Source organism: Pyrgilauda ruficollis, unplaced genomic scaffold (genome assembly GCF_017590135.1).
Source record: "Pyrgilauda ruficollis isolate IOZ18807 unplaced genomic scaffold, ASM1759013v1 scaffold35, whole genome shotgun sequence".
Taxonomy (NCBI): Eukaryota; Metazoa; Chordata; class Aves; order Passeriformes; family Passeridae; genus Pyrgilauda; species Pyrgilauda ruficollis.
Window position 1 is genome coordinate 6,524,657 of NW_024524934.1, and position 21,523 is coordinate 6,546,179.

Genomic DNA, 21,523 nt, shown 5'->3' on the forward strand with positions numbered 1-21,523 from the left:
GTCCTGCAACAGTTCTTAAAAATTCCCATTCTGGAGTAGCTTCATTTCTAGTCTAAGAACATAAGCACCGGTACTTCAACCTTTGACTGCTCCAAGTTGTACTTCTGTTGTGTCTACACTGTACCATATTGCACATTGCATAAAGCCTTCAAATTCATCAGTCTACACGGAAATCAATCTACCAACAATGCTGCAGGCTGTGAATCTTACAAATGCTCCTCCCGAAGTCCTGGTTGTTGCTGACACCCTCAACACCACAGCCAACAGCATTCAGCTGAGCCAGCTCAGATATGCCCACAGAAGCTACAAACGTGCACAGTAATGCAAAATCAGCATCATTCAGAAGGAACAGGAATGTATTCCAGAAGTCCATTTTGGAGGGGACTATGTCCTGGATACATCTCTTTCCCTGCTGTTCTTTGGGCTATGTATGCTACAGAGATTGCACCCTAGCTTATGATACTTGACTCTAAGCTGTGATGAGAGTCACTGCACTGGTGTGGAGCAGCACCAAGCACCAGCTGATGAGCACTGACTTCAGCAGTACCATAAAAGCTACAACAACTTCTTACTCCTCCCCACACTCCCACCTGCGCACAGCTTACTTCAGCTCCTGCATCCATGTTCTGGAGGCATTCCACTTTTGCAGCATTCCTCATCTCAGGCTGCTACTTGGTTCTCTTCACCAGAGTTCTCTGCAAGCTGCCTAGCAAGCACAGCTACCTGCAAAAGTATTTGGCAAATGGAGACTAGGGCTTCTGGTTCCTGCATCCAGAAATGACGGCTGCCCCTCTATTCTAGCAGTGTGACCCAAGATTTCTACTTTTCAGCTTGAGCCAAAACCACCATGCCATACCAGAAAGCAAGAAGAACATCACCAAGGAGTAAATTTAGGCCAGGTCTGCCATTTTATGCTGTGCTGCTGCACAGAGAAGAGCATCACCACATGCTAGAAAGCTAAAATGCAAAACCACAGCAGAAAAAGAAAAAAAAAAAAGGAACTCATTTACATTTACTTGGTTTTTAATAATCACTACCAGATGTCTGAGCATGTACTATGTCTACAAACTTCTTTTCAAGAAGAAAACCGCAAGAACAAAGTTGTTTTTTCACATTAAACCCTGTCCCTTGTGCTGGAAGCAAACAAGGTTGAACTCCATGCTAATAGACACCTTCCTCACTGGAAGGAGGACACAATTTCCAGCTCACTTGCACGATCTCCACCTACTGGCAAGGAACCTGTCAAGGTCCTGCTGCCAGCACTTGCTGAAGGTGGAAGAAAGAAGCAACCCTCAGAAGTCTTCTGATATTCAGGTAAAGCCAGTGTGGGAAAGCCTAGGGGCACAAAATGGTCTCCCCCTTCCACTTCACTTCTCTGCAACACCATGCTGCTGTCTGTGTGGAATTGCAGGAAACTTTGTTAACTTTGTTATTACCAATGCAGGTTTGGATTATTTTCAAAAATGGTTTTGACCCCTACGAAAAGATTTCCCACCCGATGGAAGACAGCCTATAGAATGTTAAAACCTGTCAATTTTGAGAAAACTTGAGCATTGCCCCCTATTGTATTATAGAGAGGTCAAAATTACTTCTAGCAATCACACTGTCCAGCTTCAATATTATTCTAGTATTATTTTCAGTGTCCTCAGACATCTGAGGGACATCTGCAAAACCTGATCACTTCCCAGTTCCCAAGCAGGAGGCATTAAACAAAACCAGCACGGTTCCTCTGACAGAGCTTCCCACTTCCTTGCTCATGAGATGCCTGGGCAATACCCAAACCCCTGGTCTCTGATCAGTTCAGAGCTGCTCTTTGTTCCCCATGATAAACCAAATAATACCAAACATAGCAGCAGCTCCCTCCCTAGTAATTTGACCAGCTGCTAAAACTCAAGAGGATGCAAGATCAAAGCCATGTGACTGAAGGAAAATTCTTTTTTCACTTCGAGCAGCCTTTTCTCTGCAACTATGCTTTTAAAAAAAATTGTTTTACAGACCATTTCATTCTTGTTTTCCAGTCTCAGAAAAACACGTGTTCCTCAACTCTAGCCATCGTTCACCTTCGCCCTAAAAGCAACTTGCACTAGCCAGAAAGCCACAGATTACTCCTGGCAGAAATGTCAGAAAGAACAGTGTATGGATCATTCTAGACATCATATGAATGGCTGAGAAACTTCCTGTTCAATTAAGCCCTGCATTAATCCCTAACATTTGAATAAAATTTTCCATCTACTGGCAGGAAGTGATAAAAGTCAGTAGGCTGTGGGCATTTTAACCTCTTGCAGAGGTTGCAGCTTGCAATCTAACCACACCTGAAACCACGTATCTGCGCTTCCCACAGGGACAGCCTTTAGAAGGCTCCTCTACCATCTGGCTATTACCAGGAACTCGACATTTCTCTTGTAAAAACTACAACGTTTAGACACACAGCAAGAAAAAAACAGAGACACAAGACATCCTATATCTGCTGCACAGACTTTATTCTGATAAGCAGCAAAGTGATCACTTTTGCATAGAACACCCATCAGTCACATTCACCGTCTTGCAATTAAACAGAAACATGCAAGTGAGCTATCAGGGGAAGAAAATAAAATAAAAATCAGTATATTCCATTATGTTAATCCTATGCTATTTTTATATAATATTGAATTCCATTATGTTAAATCTACGCTATTCTTATATAACTCTGAAGATAAAATATAAACTTTAGCAGGTGCTGTCTCTACTTTTTGGTCTCTTTTCCTTCATCATTGTAATTTTTTGTATTGAGTTTCTCTTGGAAGCAAACCACGACCCTCTCCAGGCTTCCTCCCCAGGAGTCAAACAGCCCATTCTTGCAAGTCAATCAGGCAGACGCAGTCAATTGTCCCAGTAACTCTGTTCATGCCTTCTTTCAAGCCATGCCACATCCTGCTACCAGTCAAACTGGCCTGAAAAGGAAAGGGGCCATTCACCTCAAATCGCTTCTTTACATAGATGCTAAATCCTATGAGAGGGGGCTGGCTGGACTGCCAGAGCATGCTGTCTTTCTCTTCCTCCTGAATGCCAGAAGAAGTAGTTGGGAACTAATGATATGAATGGAAACTATGGTAACAATTCCTGTGCCACCACAACCTTCCCTGCAGACTTTCTTTCTTTACCTGCAGTAGTAAGTATTCAATACTGTCTTGCTTCTTGTCACATATGTCACATTCCCCTGCCCCTGGAGACTCCAGTAAAAAGATATGGTGCATATCAAGCTCATTTCAGTACCAGGTAATCATAGTAAAAAACCCTCACAGACACACACTAATTGTGTGTACACACCACACATCTGTCCAGGAAGTGAAAAAATACAGTCCCTCTGAGAAGACTTTGTTCACAGAAGAGTGAGATTTATCAGTGCTTTTTCCCTAACACCCTCTTTAATTTTACTTTTAGCATACACAGTGGTACGTGAGCAGCAGGACTCCTGCTATTTGATGATACAACTCAGATAAACTAGGAGCTTGCAGATAGCGGAAGGAGAAAGTCATGTTCCTTCTGGTTCTGCATCCCATTGTGAACTCTGACCAGGAAGTAATAGGAGGGCATGGTGCCAGCCTGGGGGAGGACAAAGGGAGTGGGACCACACCTTTCTGGAGCAGCAACTTCTGCATTGCCTCACCTGCATCCCACCCCCCTGAATGACTAAAGTTCAGTTTGGCTAAAACTGATCTGAGAGGCTGCTTCAGAAAAAAGGAGTGCTATATGTTCTTCCCTTCACCTCCAGCCCTTGAGACCCTAGAATCAGCTGGCTGAGGAAGTCTCTCGAGCTGAAAATTAATTTATAGGTTGGATTTTTTCCTTTTTCAGGTTGGGTTTCATAAGCACATAAGTGCTGGTGCTGGCACAAAAGAGGTGGCACGAACACACTAGAGGGAAGAACAGGACTCCCTTTTCCACTAGCAGCTTGCATTAAGATCACCCTAAGCTGACTAAAACACATTAGCTACTGAACTGTAAAATTTTAACAGAAAACGTGCCTGGCAGCAATGCCAATGTGGTCCCTTTCACTGTCAACCTTTCTGCAGCAAAGAGCCTAGTTTTCACCAAGACAAGCAAGGAAGACAAATTTGGGTGGGCTTTTTTACTTGATAACCTTGGGGTTTTTTTAAGAGTTTTATTCTGAAGTAATGAAAAGGTCTGATTTCCATCACTTCTGTCCCCATGAGCAGATCACCCACTACTTTTCCCTGTATCATCACAAGCAAAGCCCCAGCTTACAAACATTTAAAACAGAAAGGAGAGGGTGGCATACCAGATGCTGTCTACACTGGCAGTGCCACTGCATAAAAGTGCAGTCAGCACTTCATAGGTGTCCCATGGACAAAGTCCACTGGCTGGCACTGTGCTCCTCTGGAAGTGTTCCTGAGGTGTGGTTGCTGACTGTGATAAATCACTGGAGCGACAACTAAGCATAGTAAATCTGTCTGAAAACCCCCAAAATCCTGGGATGCTTCCTGGCACCTTCTCTTCCCCTTCAACTGCATTGAGCCAATATTTGGTCACTGATCTGCTGGCAGTCGTCAGGCAAATAACTTTTCTATCCCTTTTCCAGGCTGAAATTAGACATTGATTAAAAGAGGAATAAAATCCTATGAAAAACAGTATGTGCACACCCACACCTGCTTGAATCAGATGAGGGCTTGAGGTCAATTTGCCACATGGCCATACAAAAGGTCGTGGCAAGAGTGCTCCAACAGGAGCAGCAAGAAATTGGCAATTACTTCATCTGAGAGCACCAGTGAACATTTGATGAACTGGACACCAGTTCACGTGGCTGTCAAAGGCTGGGCACCTGCAAAGCAAATGGTGAGAATGCCATGCAAAACTCCACACCAAGAACAGAAGAAGTGAAATTGCAAAGAACGCTTGGGCAGCAAGAGGAATCAAGGCAGTAAGGTCAGGAGCAATTGAGAAAGTAAAATATTCTGTCAGTATGTTCAGGAAAAGTGGAAGTCGACCAAAAATAAAATGGAAAGCCTGTGAGGACCAGAGGACTAAGGAGATAATGGCAATGCAGCCACAACATGCCTGATTAGAAAACTGCAGAGATCTGACAAAACATGCAATCCTTTTCATACCCAGCCAACCAGTGAGCCACAGGTAAAGAAATATGTGGAGGACTTCATAAACCCCTCGAGTATTTTCTTGGTTTAAAATTATATTAAATATGGGCTCAGTAGCTTGGGATACTGTTCAAAATAACAGACAAATGCAACCACAACGGGTTGTGTGAGTGACTGCCCTTAGCACTGAGGAAATCTTACTAGCTGGAAGGTGAGAATTAAGTCAACAAAGTCAACAAATAAAATAAATGCATCTTTTATCACACCATTACCAAGGGAAGGCGATGCCAAAAGGCAGAACTAGAGATGCTTCTCCTGAGGCCTTGCTGGCAACACAAGACTGCCCCAATTTAATTTTTGTTAAATCAGTTCAAATCCACGTGGACTGTTATGGGTTAAGAGTAGGTTAAACCAGTGCCTTGCTGACAGATAAATCAAAAAGACAGCCTGTCCATACAGCCTCTTGTGCCAGTTTAACTTCATTAATTTAAAAGCTGCTTTTTAATTTATCTTAACATAGGCAGTCTAAAAATCTCAGCAAAGCACCACCACTAAGACTTGAATGATTCTGGATCAGGAAATCCAAAATCCCTTTTAAAGCTATACCAGACTCCAGCCAACCTACCCCACAACCTGCTATTTTCTGTGATGGTTTCCTATTACAGACAGAGGGAGATTTTGCCTTTAGAAGAAATTTAAGCTGCAATTCCATCTCCAAATATTCAAATTCTATACTTTGGAAAAGGTAATGACTCCAACTTCACATTTTCTATACGGGCAGTATTAAAACCATACCAAACAGAGACATCCCTGATCTAATACAGGGTTCAAAATCTAAGTAAGAATTTTGCCAAACATGCTAATCTACATTTTTGTCCATTCACCTGGGCTCTCTCCCTGCACACAAGGGACTCCTCACAACCAGGGAGCTTGAAATGTCTTCCAGCACTTCAATGCATCATTGTTACATAAATCTGCAAGATCAGAAGCTACACTAGAAATAACTGGGTCACTAACAGTATCTCTCTTCATAGCCACTGAGTGACCTTAGCCTGACATGACTGATGTGGTTAACAACGCTTTAAGCTACATAAAATTAAACTACATAGGTAAGTTTTGCTTATCCAATGTTTTATACATGCATATACATGCACACACACATGCACACATACATATGCATGTTATCTGCAGTGAAAAGCCATGATTGGAGACAAACATCAGAAATATGAATAGCAGATTTTTAGATTACTATAATAAGCTTAGCAGAAGGTATTTCATAATTTAACAAGATAATAAACCGTCATAATTAACTACATTTTACATACCTTTCCCTTTCCCCAAGGAGAAAGAAAAGCTTTAAAAGCAATCAAAAATCAAAACTAAACACTCCTCCAGATTTAGGAACCCATGCTACCACAACTGGTGAGTCAAACACCATAATACCTACAAAATATGGTTCTGAGAGAACTCAGAGCTTCAGATCATTTCAGGTTTTAGCCCTTTAGGGAAGGTTTTCTAAATCCAAAAGAAACCAGTGGAATGCCAACACCCTTAAAGTGCAGATGCAAAGCAAAGCAGCTGTTGTAGCTCACACATTCACTCAGCGTTGGAGTGTTAAATTAATGACTACTCCGTTTTACAGAGCAGCTCCTTTAGAAGGATTCAGCATACAATTACATACAGTAATTTCCCTGAAGAAAGGAGGTTTTGGGGGAAAACCAGAAAGCGAGCAGGGGGGAAGAAGGAAAAGAAGGATAGTGAGCTTTATCATCTTCTACAGGCCAAATACAGTAGAGAGAATCTGTGGTGTCTATCCCCACCACAGTGGCCATGAGGTTCCCTGGGTCATAGTGAACAAGCAGCAAGTCAAGGCACCTCTTCCTCTACACCCCTCTCTCATAAGAGAGAATTCTCTAAAAATATTCCTTGGCAAGTATTTTTATGTTCTGCATTCCACTCAGTGGAGGAAAATCATACTTAAGGATCTGTCTTTGGAACAGCTACAGCTGACCCAGAACATCAACTTCCCCAATCTAGACAGATGCCATGAAAAGTGAGGTACATCAAAAGTTAGAGTTTATCATTATTTAAAGGAATCATTCGAATTCTACTACAGAACAAGGTGGTACTCTCCCCTCCACTGACTTGCATGCTTCTAGACAAGAAATATGAATAAAAACTATGGCACTTCAATGTATAGAATTGTTTCTGAGATTCTATACATTGAAGTGCCATAGTTCGGGGGGGCGAAGGTGAAGGATGGACACGGGAACTTATCAATCTACAAATACTGTACAAGTAGCAGTATAAACAGGAAAATTTCATTAATCAGCCTCAAAATACAGCAGGGTTACAGCAGCTACATATGCTGAACCCAAGTTTCCTCATGCTAAGAGCAAACTGATGCAGAAGCCATGGTACTTAAGTGAGTTTGCTCATGAAGCAGAGGATGTTCACAACCTGCAGAAATGTGTCAGTTCTGTGTCAGGTGGTGGGATGCAGCAGAGAGAAGGAATTCTTGAGGAGAAGCAGTGAAGAGTCTACAGCATGTGAAATGCTATTCCAGGGCAGTACTGATGAATTGTAACTGTTAACAATGGGGACTTCAGAAGGCTAAAGTAATCAGCTGTCCAAAAGAAATACCTATGGCTTTTCACACCATCTCCAAGATAAGAACAGCTATTGCCTTATTATATTATTTATATTATTCTTATTTATATTATTTATTATATTTATCTTATTTTTTATATTTCCACTTGTATAAGAAATATAAATCTGCAAGAAAAAATAAAGTCTGAGTGGGAAAACCAAATAAATCAAACCCCTTCAAAACCTGAAAGTCTCACACTGTGAATTCCAGCAATTCTGCCTAACACATGGCACTGAGGGGCTCTGGGATGCCACCACTCAAGGGCTGGTTGCTGCAGATGTCAATAAGCAGTTTGTTTTCATCAATAACACAAGATGCCTGTAGCATCACCAGTTTTACTATTTTCATTGTTTATTAGAAAACACAACTGTCTTATTTTTTATTAGCTGGCATTTCTCAAGGTTCCCTGCCTTTATTTTTCTCTCCCTAGTATAAATGAGCACATTTGCCAATAATACAAATAATACAGTCTAAGGAGAAAATGAATCTCCCACTGTGGGATGTTCATTGTGCAAGGCCAGAAAATTCAAAGCAGTGATAAATGCATTAAGTTACATTTCACATATCATTAAGTAATGCTGAATTCTGTCCTTAAAACACCCAACTTGACAATGCTCCTAACAGAGGGGTGATCCCCCAGCAGACATGGCAAAGCACCGTGCTGCATTATATAACAACATTTTCCAGAGGAATGAGCAGAGCACTTTCTGTGATGCACAGGGAGCATACAAGCTGTCACTGCGCACTCAGCAGCCTCTTCTACAGGGACTGTGCAGCTGAACCAAGTCACCTGTAGGTGTATTAAAGGAAGAATAAATGACATTCAAGTAACATCTATGTTTTGAAATGCAGGGAGTGCCCAGCATCACTGCATTGCCTAATTAAAATCCACAGGAACTCAAGGTAACACCCATCCAGAGGTACAGGACTCTCACACATGCATCTCAGATATCACCTCTGCCTTCCTGTCGAGCTGGTAGAGCACTGCTCTGCACTGTGACACCCCCTTTCTGTGCCAGCTAAGCACCATGATTTATATGTGCTGGCATTCATACGGAGACAGGAGAGGGCAAAGAGAAACTAAACACAAAACTCCATCTAATCTCGTATCTCATCCCACTTAAGAACTTTCAAGGGCTTGTCAGCTGATGAGGTGTGCTGCTGGCATTGAGTACTGCCAGTGCTCAGACCTTCTTGCTCTGTGTTTTATTCACCCCAGTAACAAGAGGAAAATCTTCATAAATCCTCCCTGTTATGTTCAATCTGGAAAATAAGCACTGTGACACAATGCTTTCGAGCTTTTCATTTCTACACTCATCAAAATAATTAAGGAATTAAGACTGACATTAGGGGTTTTTTTGTGGGGTTTTCCATGTCCTTGTTAAGAGGTTCCATGGCTGACATGACTCAGAAATTGAGAGCTCATTATACAGAACCATTGAAATTAGTATTCCGTTCATGGGCTTAATAGGTATTTAAGCAATGTAAGAGACAGGTTTTGTTTTGTTCTTTTTTAATTGATAGAATAAACTGTATTCAAATGCTCAGAAAGTCTCACTTGTCTGCGAAGCAGAGGGAGATGAATGAGCAAAGCACAAACAGTCCTAGGGCCCTTTGTTGCCAATAAGTGGGTTTCCTCCTCCATCTCCAAGCCCTTCGTAATTAAAGATAGCAGCTCACCTAATGTTCAGAAAACGCTGTAAACATTTGTTTTCATTAAGGCTCATATTGGGAAACCACGCTGAATAAAACCTAGCAGAAAAACACTTCAGTAGAAAAGGTTGGGATGGTCCAGAGAAACAGCAGAGAAAAGAACAAACAAGGAAGAAAACAAAGCAGAAAAGTCACCAACTAATTCATGCACGCTGGACTGAATAATGATCAGTAAAGAAGTACAGAGAGGAACACAAACAGAAAACGGATTTCTGTTTTAAAGACGTAAGGGTTCTGTGCTTTTCATACAAAAACGAGGAAACTATCAGAAAAGGTTATCTCCGAAGAGCAAAACATTTGTCACACTACATTTAAAAAAACGAACCTGAGTGAGAAAAGCAAAGAGGGATTCTGCTAGCCTTATTAGTAACTTGGGTGGGAGGGGCTGGGGTGTCCAGGAAGGCAAGAGAAGACTTTCTTCATCCTATATTTTATTTGAAATAATGAATAACACTGCCCTACGTCTTCAGCACCGGCCTTCTTGATCTACTTCCTTGAAGCATCTTGCTAGAATGCTCTCCACCATTTTGTCCTCCCCTCTCCTCCCCCAAAAAGAATATCCTGTTGAATTAGACACCTATTTGAAATGGGGGAAAAATATTCCTGAATGTGTGTGCGTCCTCAAACCTCACCTTAAAGAAATTTTTTTTGTCAGTTTGCTTTTTAAGCTGGGAATATCAAGTTGTAAAAGACATGTTCCCTTAGCAGTGAGAAGTCTTGGGGAAAAAGAACACCCAGAGGAAAGGATAGGTCAGAACAAGCACATAGTATCAGGGTCTGGAAATCTGCCCAGATACTGAAATACTGTTGCCTGTCCTCATGTCAAACACTACTTCAGACTAAAGGGCCTTTAAAAATTGTTATATGAAGATATGATATGTGAAGATTACATTCACACTTCCTTTTTGAAGACAGAGTAACAAGAAGTTGTAACAAATTCCCGTTCAACTTGCCTTTTTCATGTTAAAAATTAGAAATAATGATGTGACAGAGCTGCATTTCTAACATCAGAGCTCCATCTCAGGAAAAGAAACTTCATCTCCCAGAGCTGAGAAGAAACAAGAAACAGCAACAGATTCAGACCCTGTCTTTCTCACCCATCACAGCCCAGAAACTTCCTCCCTCTGTATCAAGAAGACCAAGTGCTTTGGTGGTGACCTATGAGTGTTTTGTTCAAACTGGGAAATTAGCATACAGCTGCATCCCCAGGCTGGTAGAAGGCTTTGAATGGCACGGAAAAACCTGACAGAGAAGAAATCAATCTGAAGCCTTGAACTGCAGACAGCAGGTAACACCATGGAATCAGACACACACACACACACACCCCCCACACACAACAAACAGCAAAAACCTTTAAGTTTCCTGAAACTAAGCAGTTTCAAAGTAAGGGGTTGGGAACCAGTGCTCAAGAAGATGTAATTAAGAAGCTGAAAATAATGACCATAATTGGGAGTAAAGTTCCATATTGAGAAGTTTCTATGACTTGAAATAAGAGGAACAGAGGATGGCTTAGGATACAATGGGGTTATAAAACACTGAGATAATTTCAGTGAATTACCCCATTACACTGGAAGAAAGTGTAAAGGAGAGGTTATTCCATTTTTTACTATGAATGGAATATTCTCTTTGTAGTCCCACTGAATTAGTAAGCCTGCAGAGCTACAGCTCCGAGGCACACGATGCAACGCAGAACCTCCAACACAGTCTCTGCGCAAAAGGCTTCAAAGGAGCGATCCTGTGGGTGAAGAGGACACCCTTTTCTGCCACTGAAATAATCAAGCACCCAACAAGTGTGAAACCCAGGCCAGCAGCCATTCAATCAATGAACAATTTCTCAGACTTCACCCTGACCACCTTGAGCAGAGGCAGCAAGATGACCCAAGCCAGGTAAGAGCCTGGGAAATACACGGAACAGGGCACACGGCATATATTCCTGATGGCTCGTTCTGTGGTGTAAAATTGCAGCAGGCTTACACAGAGTATGATAATTGAAAAGGAAAATAAGCAAGGCTCTCTGAAGGGCTATTCCAAGAGCAGCCAAAACCACAGGCACTTAATATATAGCTTTCTTCAGCCTGCAGACATCTTAGGAAGATGTCCAATCCACTGAAATCAATAATAAATAAGCACTTTCAGTGGATGCAGGAATTAACTCTTGTTACTTAAAAATGGACTTGAATGCAGTTGTGCTGATAAAGAACTCTCAAAATCCTCCTTTGGGGAGAGAATTTATTTTTTATTTATTAATATCTATGTTCATTTAATATCAGAAAAAGGAAGAGCAATAAATAAAGCCCAAAATAGACATATATTCAAAACAGATAAAAATAATATAATTTACTTATACTTTGCCCTTGAAAACAATAAACAACTATTACTCCAATCTTTAACTGCTCAAAATTCTGCCAATTATACTTGAAGATGGAAGAGACATAGAGCCATTAAGTACTATGTGAGGCCACACAAGAATCTGGACACAAGGCTACCTGGTACCTAGGTGACATAGAGATACTGTGGGTTGTACTGCCCAAACAAGAACAAATGTTTGAATTTTTGTTTTAGGAGGGTCCTGCAACCAAAAGCTTTGGGGAAAAATGAAACTTTTTTTCATGTGGGGTTTTTTTTCTGAATTACTTCAATTGATTCGTCTGATAAGAAGAGTGTGACCTTTACTCAAATGCTATTTCCCCTCTTTTTCCATTTCTCATCTGATTCACTTTTAAAGTTTATTTTGTAGTCCATCTGGAAACTGGAAGCAATTAAATACTCTTAATTTGAGATGGCATATAGCACATATATCAAAAGTGAATTTAACAGCAGGATTCCTATGTAACAGAAACGAAATAAAATGGGTAAAAATCAAACCTAGATTGCATGGTATCATTTGCCTAGATATTACTTAGCACTTTAATTTTCAGGTAATGAGAGGATTTCACAGGCCTAGAGATGTAAAGGTGAGAGCTTCAGAAATTGTGCCACACCTAGTTTGTCTTCTTGTTCTCTTACAAATTAACCAGGTGGGATGAACTAACTATCAAGGAAAATCAATAGTGGTCAATTTTTCTAGTGTAAGACAAATATAAGAACTCCATCCACACCAAGACACTGAAATTAGAGGGCCAGCTTGATTTCAGGCTTCTGACCTAAGAATCAGGAAGGCTGAAAGATTTCTCAATCTCTGTTAGAAAACATCATGATTTTCAATGTGCAGGTGTAAAGAAGATGTCACTAAAAATAGAAGTAATCAAGAAAGTCCCAGCTGCTTACTTCAACAGCGAACTAGACGTATGCAAAAGAAAAACATGAGACTCCCTTCTAAAAAAAGAGTTGATTAAAATTTTAGAGTCATTTATTTTAAAATGCACATTTTGCTTGACAACTTGCAGAACAAATTGTCAGCAGGCCAGGAATAATCTAAAGCATAATAAAACAGCACAGGAGACAAATAGTAAAGGGTTTCAGAGTTTTGCTTGCTTGCTTAGAATAAAACTGTAGACAATGTCATTCTGGAGTGCTGAGTTGATCAGGGTACCCAGCCATCCCCCAGAGCGACTGATATTGCCCCTGTTCATCTTTTTCCCCAAAGCCACCTCTGCTGTGCTCCCTGAGGCTCCCAGGGAATCTGTCCAACACCAGTACCACTGACTCCACAGAAAACCACCTACCTTTGCTTTGGCCAGGTGACAAACCATGCCAGACCCAGCACAAACGGGGTCAAGGGAAGGACATGCCTCCTTATTATGTATCACTCATGGGCTTTCAGGCTGCAATTTCAACCCAACACTCCCGGTGGGAGGCAAAGAGATTGGCATTACCTGACCAAGAGCCCAAGGTAGGTTACTTATGCAGCTGTAAAACAGAGGGTCTTCTCAGCAGGCTCCTGATTGTGCAAAGCCACAGGTGACAGGGCACAGCGCTCAGCTGGCCAAAGGAAAACAGTAACATTGTAATAATCACCTCGGGCAAGATGCCTCCAAAGAAAGAGGGGAAAATCCTCTGAAGATGAAGCTACCTTAAGAAACACATCCATCCAAAGAGCAGTGCAGCTGCACTGGCTTTCCAGGTGGGATGTCTGCTCAGACAGGCAGTTGTGGTAGAACGCCTTGGTTGGAGAGCCCATTTCAAATCTAAGTCATTCAGCAAAGCAGTGATATCAAACCACAGACAACAAGTGAAACAGTGCCTCCCCAAGATAAGGGGTTTAGAAATACAACAGCACACATGCAAAGGAAAATATCTGTTGCAGAATAGCTGACTACCCAAACATCCATGTTTCTCTGTTAAGCTGGAATATATAAAGCTGTATATAAAGAGCTATCAAATTATGATGAGGTGCAAAGAAAAGTCTCTCTGACTTAAAAGGCTAACGATGTGTTGTCTCAAATTTTCATTTCTTCACCCGAGAAATTTTTCCTTGCACCAGAATATGTTTATATTAAATTCCAAAAGCTGCCATTTAAAATAAATGAATTCTAAAAGCTGTCCTTGACACTCAGCATACATACACACAAATGTTACCAGTTAATTCATTTTACAGAATTATGACTTCAATGAACAGCTCTTCAACTGTGAAGAAAGATCAAATCAGATAATAGCTCCAGAAGTGACCCTTTTAACTAGAGACCTCCTCACTTCCTACTCATATACCAAATTTTTCATCCATATAAACAAATACGTACAGGATTTCATGAAAATGAAAGCATAACAGGAAAATTACATGTTGCAACAGAAGAGATATTAGAAACAAAGTCTGTACAAAGTCTACTTACTTTATTGAAAATATAAATAACATCTGCAGGAGCTCCTAGCAAAGGAGAAGGGCAAGGGAGGAGAAATGGAAGAATGGACAGATATCTCCATAGTAACTACAACTATGAAACTCAGGGGAGAACTTGTCTGAAAGCCGAAAGAATGATGCTACCATAGAAAACAGACTGTAATATAACTGGAAAAAAAAAATAAGAAACTTCCAAATAATTTTCCACATGGTCAGAGGTCCCTTAAGCTTTAGTTTATTTAATCAGAGCCAAGAACAAATGCCAAGAGAGAAGAGCAAAGAAAAAAAGCATAAAATCAAAGCATAATCCTGACATGACCATTACTGTACAAATTACTTAACAATAAACATACTGCTAAAAAAACTAAATATACAAATTTTCAGGCTAAGAAGAAAAAACCACTTAGTTTCCCTCAGGAAATTCTGTGCTACTGGACACAACAATGGAAGAAGAGAAAGGAAAAGCACCATACCAGCATAAACTAGGTGATATGAGTAAAATTCCTGTGATTTTTCTATCCAATATAAGAGACCTGACAAGATTCTAAAGGAGATATTTACCATGTGGAGATTTATACTTCTCAAATTCAGTCCAAACTTAGAAAACGCCTGCAATCCTAATCTGAGATGCTGGTGACATGGACTGACCTATTTCTGAGCAATATTCATACAGCCCCAAGCCTCTGTCATCCATCTGAGAGTCTCAAGACCCACACCCTTACCTGTAGTCTTGATCTGACCCATAAAAAACATTAATACCCACACTGCTGCCAGTTTTGGTGAATCAGCAGTAGCCCACAATTATGCTGTCATTTGCAAGGAACATGTTGAGAATATATTCCTATCACTTATATATTGTCCATATCAGCCACATATATTTCTGCTCTGGAATAAATAGGGAACAGGATTTTCTATAGTTCAGTGTATGCCAAACCAGCATACAGTATGAATATAATCTTCAAATGCTTATTAAAAAAAAAAAAAAAAAAAAACAAAAAAACACCAAAGCAACAAACCCAAAAACCAAACCAAAACAACAACAGAACAAAACAGTCCGCCACCAATATTCTTAAAACTCATCATATTAGGACACACTTCCACTTTAAAATATTGGAATGACACTCTCCTTTTTAGCATCATTCATTACCTTTGCACAGAACATGGGACCACAAAAGATGTAGCAAGGAGTTGTTAGCCCAAACATCAGGCTAGAATTTTATACCAACAATGGTGTATTTGCATTAAAAAAATTTCTTTCACATTGGCAAACAAATTTGCTTTAAAAAGTGTCTTTTTCAACTACTTCCTATGTCATTTTAGAGCAACATCTCCCTGGTATTAAAGCAATTAACATCTAGCCTGTCATACACAGGGGTGAGACCTGAATTATATGAATCACAGCTAGGGATGGGCTATGAGGCACCTGAAGGAGTGTTTGCCAAAGACAGAGCGACAGAAACAACTCCACCTACCCCATCTGGTTTGGAAGCTTCCTTGATCCCTCAGTGAATGAGTCCGAACTCAAGGTCATGAAGACCTTTCCCTGCAACTCTGACTTCTGAAAAGAAGGTGGTGGGTGACAACAAGCAAGCTGGAATTGGACATGGCGTGACACGTCTCAGGTTGCTATAAATCATATCTTCATAATTATTAAATCACTACTCAAACAAATTGTTTACATAGCTGCCTACCACAAAGTTCAAGTGTTCCCAGATTATTGTACCTCGTTATATCTTTGCATGTTGGATAGAAGAATTCATGTCACAACTTCTGTTTGTTCCTTATGAAAATACTGAAAGAACATTAATCACCCCATTTCTTCCTTTTCAAACTATATACAATGATCTTCTTGACTTGTATTATAAAGCAGGTAATCTGTCTTTTTACTATTCCTCTGCAAATCCACTCCAATGGTCTATTATTGCTTTGTTTATAAAGCTTGTTATTTAAATATAAATGTGCAGCACCGAAAATATATTCCAATCATATCAGCATTCCCAGAAGGGGGGGCAGGGGGTGTTAAAAAAAATTATTACACATAAATCTCATTGCCATTTTGGTTTTATTGTGGATTAATGCAGTTCTTCATATGCAAACAACTAGTGCAGACTTGCACTGCCTACTGATATTAGAAAAAAATAACAGAAGCACCTGGTTGGTAAGTGGGCTTATATTGTGTTGTAGCAGGCAACAGCTGAACACAAATACATTATATAGTGTTCCAATTAGTGAAAAGACTATTCACTAAAAAGGTCCTGGAAAAGCACTTTGATATTACGAGCAGTCTCCTGCTTTCACACCCGAGTCATAATACACTGCTCTCTCCATCACCTACAATACCAAGCAGAAATCCCTCACAAACTTGCAAATGTGGGAACAGGATTGACCTTGTTTTACATCTTGCATGAAAGGTGCTAAGTCTAGTGCTAAAGAGACTGTTCATTATTAACTACAAATACAATTTGACAAAAAGAAAAAGGAAAGGGAAAAGAAAGAGGGACCCCCCCCCGCCCCCATCCGTAAGTCCTCTCAACCTTTTGACAGCTCTACTGCAAGAAAGTCCTTTGCAAATCAAGTTGAAAAGGATATATCACTAAAAGAAACCACTTAAATTAGCAGCTTGCCTAATATGCAAAATCTTGCCTACCCCTGACTGGCTTTTTTTTTATGCTGAGGGTGCAAAACAGCTCTGCCAGCCTAGCAGCTGTGCAGCCACCAGCCAAGGGAGATCAGCATGCTTATCTCCCCCTCCCTGGACACATACTCCCACCACCTTTTCATCTGACAAACCTTAACCCTCCTGTAGCTCCACAATGAGCCAGTTCAGGGAGCTAAACTGGTATCTAAAAATAAAATTACAAAAAAAAAGACAAACAGGAGAAAGGAGGAGGCCGCAGGATGCAGCACAAGGCAAAGAGCAGGAGCACATCCCATGGGTTGGCCTTGCTGTAGCACACAATCACACTTCTGACTGTCACATGCTTGAGACTGTTAGCAGAAAGCTGCTGTATTAATTAAAGGCCTCAGAAGGTTCCTAATAAGCAATTTCTGGCCAATCTAGCTGTGACAGCTTAAAATGCTACTGCTCCCCAGTGGGTTGTTCCTTTCTCCTGCAGCCAACAGCCTTCCCGGCAAAAGAACTGGACAAAGTGTCTTCTCCCAGGAGCTCTGCACACCCTTGGCCCAGTGGGCAATGTCCATCCATTCTGCTGAGGAAATTTCCCTAACCCTGATTTTTTCCTAAACTAAGCCAATACATTTTTCCCCTTAACACTGAGAATATTCTAACATTAAATTTTTAAAAATCCCTACTTTTAAGTTTAACAGTTACCAAAATCAGTCAACCTCTTCCTGCCTCACACAGCCCTCTATTAACACAACTTCACAATAAAAGATAAATGCGTTTGTGCATTTGGCAATTCCCTGTGTGAGTTTCTGGGAAGGGGTCTATGTAAATGAGTAGCCACCTGATTACTAACAGGAAGCAATCAATAGCCTATTACCACCAAAGATCAACATACTGTCACATCAAGTCTGCTCTGCATGTCTCTTCCTCAAAATCTCTAATTAATAAAAAACCACTACATTCGGTAAGATGGGCAACCCATTGCTAGAAAACCAACAGCTGTCTCTGCACACTGTTGTTAATTGCCAGTGGTTGTGGTCTTTAGAGTTGCCCATAAAAATGTATGAGCATCCGGCACAGAGACCGAACACCTTTGGCCAGTTACCTATTGATGTTCTCAACTGAGAATCATAGATAGAAACTGGAGATTCACAACAAAAATATGCAGCTACGTGGAATCTACACCTCTCCTTCAGCAATAACTTTCTGTTCATAGGTTTTGAAAAATGTGTGATCTTTACATGGTGAAGACCACCTGATCTGGTAGTTTATGAAGCCCATATACCAACAGTTTTGCTCATCTCTCCCCAAAGCACTGAACAAACCAGCAACTTCTCTCATTTACAAGGCAACTAGACAGCAACCCACTGCACAACAGATTCAATGCAACATGTAAATTTTTGGCTTTTGCCACATGTTAGAATAATGATTTTCACCTTTACTGGCTGAAAGTAATATTTATTACTCAGGATTACCCTGCTGCTTCCCCTCAGACCTGGCTACCAGTAATACCTACAGATCAGATCAAAGCAAGTGTTTTCCATCCTTTTGAGTGTAAACTCAAACAAGCAGAAGTATTTTGAAGTACTGAGCTTGCCACTACTGCCACTACCAATCCTCCCCAAACTCCATTTACTCTGTAAGAAGGACTTACAGTATTTGGACTTATCTGGAGGCTGTGAAGGGGCAAAGCTGTATATGTACTCCTTTTCCTCTTTAGCACCACCACCACCAGCAGCTGAAATCTGCAGCATCACAAATACTGTTACAGTAAAAAATTACACATGCAAAAAAAGAAATGGAGATGGAAATTTTTGCATCAGATGCAAACCTGGTTGTGTAAGAAGCTTCCTTCAGTCCCCAGAGTTCAAAGGTATTAATTACTGACAACACACTGACTAGTTGGAACCATTTGAAGCCTAACAGTGTCAGGCCACTGCATTGAAAAACCCTGCTCCATCAAACAAAGTATCAAAGGGAGTTTCCAAACAAAATCTGCAGTATTATATTAAATCTGCACACTTTCACCATAACAGCCATCTCCATCCTTCCACCACAGTGCTCTTTATGGCTCTTCAGTCAAGCTATGTTACTAGAAAAGGGGTTGAAACTGGAAAATAAATAGATTGATAAACCTTAAGGTGTGCTTGGCTGGGGGTTCTGCTGCTGTGTTATTCTGTTTGGCACATCTATGTGAAATAAGGAATCCTTATCAAGTGATGTCTTCACTGGTCCACAGCCAGGCTGGCAGGGATTTACCTCCCCCACAGATGCCCGCCAGCAACTACCTAAGCTACAGCTCCACAGATGCCTGCCAGCACCTACAGCTCAGTCCAGTAACTCACTGGGAGCATCCACTACCTAGTTTTGACCCAAGGAAAATCTACAACAGGCATGACTGGCACAGTGAAACCATAAGGCAATGTTCACTGCCAGAAAATTCACCCTCCACTCAGTTTGCCACAAGAATTTACACTTGCTGTTCATCCAGGCTCTTGTGCAAATTGTCTCTGAAACTGCAGGAGTTTGGATCAACTATAAATGCAAACTAAAACAACACACATGCATGAATTCCTATTCCCTTTCTGGAAGGTGACCTGCTCTACGCAGGGGGACAAAATGCTGCCAGGTTAGTCCCTGAACTGATGGAGAGGAGCCAGAGGACTGCTAGCCACAGCAGCTGGGAAGAGGCAGGAAGAAGAAACTGGGAAAAGATTACCTCCACTGTACCAGCCTGCCATTTCACTGAAGAAGGTCAAACCAGAGTCTTAAACTGCTAAAGAAACTGGAGCCCTTTACAACAGATTCCTATATTTACTATGCTTATTTGCTTAGCACTCTGTTTCCATCGTGAGTGTGAAATACAGGTGACTTATTCTTCTAGAAGATGACAGGTTCAAGCTTTTGAAAAACCATTCCTGCCATGCACCCAAAAAAAAAACCTCAAAAAAAAAAAAAAAAAAAAAAAAAAAAAAACCAAAAAAAAAAAAAAAAAAACTCAAAAAAAAAAATCCCCAAACCAACCACCAGAAAACCACAGCCCTACCCAAACAAAACCCCTGCAATCTATAAAGAAATAAATAGTAACTTACACATAATGGTTGGTTCAGAGTACATTGCTAAAGTTACAGTTTCCAAAGGTGCATTTTATCACAAGAGTGTCATTAGTTATACACACAGCTGAACAGACAACTGAAAAGTTTGATTTTGAGAAACCCTGGGGGAAGACAAAACTTCTCAAAACTTGGTAAGCTGAGGCAGTCAACCCACAGATTGCATGTTAGTCCCGTTTACCCCCTCATCATCTTCCTGCATGTCCTCTGTTTACCCACTATTCCTGACACAACTCTTTCTGGGACTGCAAGATAACCTGGATTGAAGAAACATTGCATACTCAGCTAAACAAAGCAAAAATCCTAAAAGGAAATAAGAAGACAACATAAAAACACTCAACAAGCTCCACTACAGCTTAAGAGAAGGAACCCAGAAAAGGTCTGTCTGCAAAGAGGACACTCAAGGAGGAAGAAAAAATAAGTAAAAGTCTGTGTTGGGTGTAAATGGAACAAACAAGAACAAACTCTTTCACAGCAACAGAAGTAAAAACTGTAATATTATTTCAACAGTTCATGATGCTTGAAGAAGTAGTGAAATGATGCCTTGACTTCTATGAAAGCCAGAAAAAGTTTTTGCCTTGGGTCTCTGTTGGGGTTGGGTTTTTTTGTTGATTTTGATCTGAAAAGTACCAAAGGCACTGACTTCCCTGTTATTATGCCTGAACCACCTAGCTGCCTTTCAAGGGTCTGAATTCACTCAGCCCAAACCTACCAAATGCTCTTTGCAAAACGTTTCAACCAGAGTACTCAAGTGTAGCTTCTGGAGACTGGTAATGTAGAAACCCTACTAATTTCTGAAGCTGGACTGAGCAGGGCACCAGGAGCAGGTACAGCATAAGGGACAAGTCCTCCTGCCCCTTGCCAGCCCCAAAAGAAGAGGATGTCACTCTGTTGCACTAGCAGCTGCTCCTACAACCATACTCCGAACAAGAGATAAAAGTCTCGTGCAGGTTAAAATGTAAAAAAACGCCTCAATTCATCTTCTTCTTGCTATGATTTTTAATCCCGACCAGGTTCTTGAAGCTACTCATGGTGTGACCCTGCAAGCCATTATGCCTGCACAGCTGAAGAATGAGGGGCCAAACTAAGTGTAGAAGGAAGCAGGACTTCTTTAAGACAACGTGCAAGCAGCAGGCTGGCCATGCAAAATGACCATGGTCTCCCAGGATCACACCAATAGTAGATGTCACCTAAACAGGTCAGCAGAAATTATTTTCAATCCTCTGTTGTATCTCACAAAGCCCAAAATCAGAACACAAATATCTTTGCCCTGACCAGAAGCAGGATGCAATAAGTCTTGCAAAATTTCTACCAGTACAGAAGATAATATAAATTTCATATTTAAATATAAATATTAAAAATATAAAGTAATATAAATTAATATTCTGATACACCTGATGAGCTAAGTGGGTATAATTATTTAGAGTCTGAGTTTGTTCCAGAAAAGATTGTGGGAAGCAGGGATGGGAAACACTGGAACAGGAACAGGAGGGTGTCTTCCTCCTCACCCCATCAGACTTCTCAGTGGAATTTTAAGGTCATACAGAAAACAGG

At 40.7% G+C, this 21,523-nt stretch overlaps 1 protein-coding gene across 3 annotated transcripts in view; it reads right to left on the reverse strand.

Moving 5' to 3' along the window:
* JARID2 (jumonji and AT-rich interaction domain containing 2) overlaps positions 1-21,523 on the reverse strand; it is a 213,842-nt gene that overhangs the window by 69,220 nt on the left and 123,099 nt on the right. The window lies entirely within an intron of this gene.